A 2403-nucleotide genomic window follows, 5' to 3' on the forward strand; every position below is an offset into this window, starting at 1 on the left:
ATCAAATAGCAGGAGGTGGAATTGAAGCTTCAATTTCCATTGCTTTAATAGGAGATGACTTGAATGCATCTAGAATTCTTCTCAAAGCTCTGTTTTGTAGACTTTGAAAGAGTTCAGTGAAGTTTTCTTGATTGTTTCATCAAACTTGAACTTCATAATCAGCTACTGAGATAATACAGGCTATGTATAACTGTCTCATAGCCTGAAAGGATAGACCTCTCTCAGTATTTGATAGTCTGATTATACTATTCAGTAGTCTCTCTGTCTTGATGATTCTTTGTTGAATATGATATTTAAAATTCAGCTTGGAGTTTAACCATACTCCTAGTCATTTGACATTTAAACTGGGTTTAATCTCTTTATTCAAAAGAGTTAGACTTAGTTCTTTCTCATTAAATCTGAGAAAAAAGTGAATTAACTCAGTTTTATTCATATCAAATTGAATTAGATTGATATCTGCTCTAACAAAGATTTTCTTTACTGCTTTCTCAATTACTTCTAAGTTCTCTTCAATTGTCTTTGAACTGTAGAGTAGACCAATATCATCTATATAACTTGGAGATCTCACTATTTTCATCTCTCTATTCTTGAATAGATATGCAGTGTATATTGCAAATAAAACAGGTGAGATTGAAGATTGTTGTGATACTTCTATTTTTATCTCAGTTTTATCTTGTTTTCTTCCATCAAAGAATAGTTGTATAATTCTTTTAGACATGAAATAATTGACTCATTTTATTAGAGAAAGTGGCAGTTTTAACATCTTCAAAGTTTGAATCATCTTAGACTTTGACACATGATCAAATGCATCTTTTATATCAATAAAAACTGCAGTTGAGACCAGGTCTTCATGCTTTGCTACTTAAACATCATGAATAACTGAGAGAATAGTATCAATTGCAGAACATTGTTTTCTATCTCTCATTTATTCATTAAATAGAAGAGAATCACTAATAGAGCTTATAAAAGATAATCTAGTAGCTATTATCTTTTCTAGAATTTTTCTCAAACAGTTCAACAGAGATATTACTCTATATGACTTAGGAATTGAAGTCTTTCTATTAGATTTTGTAAGAATTACTCCAGTAGCTTCTCTTCAGCATTCAGAATGATAACCAGTTTTTAAGAGATTGAAAAAGAGCTCAAAATATTCATTCTTCAAGTAGGAATATGTGTTTTGAATAATTGAGTGATTAATTGAATCAGGCCCTGCAGCAGTTTTAATTGAACTTGAGAATATTACTGACTCTAGTTCATCATATGTAAGCTCAGATCATTCTCATTTATTTTCATCAATATATTTATGAAATGACATATTCTTCTCTTCTAAATGTGATGATGAGTTTTGGAAGAGAATTCTTATAAAAGCTTGACATTTTTTCTCAAAAGAATTTGCTGTATATAATTCATTCTGAAATTCATATTCTAAGGTTGAAAGCTTTGCTACACTTCTTATTTTAGTATAGTTAAAGGCTTTGAAAACTTCTTTTTCTTATGCTTCTTCAAGAAATTTGTTTCAGCAATCTGTTTTGGCTTTTTTAATATCTGAAAAATATTCATTTTGAATAGCTTTGAACTCTTCATCAGATATTAAGTGATTCTTTCAATCTCTCTTAGCAGTGGCTAATTGCTTTCTTTTAGAAGTGATATTCTCATTCCATCAAGGTTTGAAATACTCAGAAGACTTTTTCTTTGAAATATTTTCTTCAATACATGTTAGAAGAATAGATGTAATCAGCTTTGCTCTATTCTCAAGCATTTCATTTGATATATCTTGACTTTGATTTCAATAGAGCTCACTCTGTCTTTCAGATATCAGCTGTTTTACTCTTTCTTTAACTGCTTTTCAATCAGCTTTTTCAAAGTTATACTGATTAGAGAGAAGAGGATTTTCACTTCTTTGTTTTTCACTCAGTTCAATATCAAATTGAATGATCTCATGACTCAATCCTGAGGTTTCATTTGAATCAATAAACCAGTTTATAAGTCTTTTTTCAATTAGATTTTATGACATGAAAGTTAGATTTATAATAGATTTCTGTTTCATGTCTTTTCTAAAGAATGTTTGTTGATCAGACTTGTTAACTAAATCTATTGAATGCTCAAAAGTTCATTCAATCAGTTTATCTACTCTTACTGCTCTTATGCACTCTGAGTTTCATCAGAGATAATGTGCATTGAAGTCTCCTGCAATTATAGAGTTTTTTAAGAGAGTTATATTCAAAAATTCTCTATCAATTATCCAGGTATTGTTGTTTTCTTTCAATGATTTTTCATTATAGATATTTATAAGTTGAATAGTATCAAACTCATTATCTTTATCTATAATGTCACCCACTAGAATGTCAGAGTCAGATATGATATCAAATCTTAGATTAAATTGATATCTTGATCTTTTTCTCC

The sequence above is a fragment of the Blastomyces dermatitidis genome (assembly GCF_000003525.1).
Source record: "Blastomyces dermatitidis ER-3 genomic scaffold supercont1.9, whole genome shotgun sequence".
Lineage (NCBI taxonomy): Eukaryota > Fungi > Ascomycota > Eurotiomycetes > Onygenales > Ajellomycetaceae > Blastomyces > Blastomyces dermatitidis.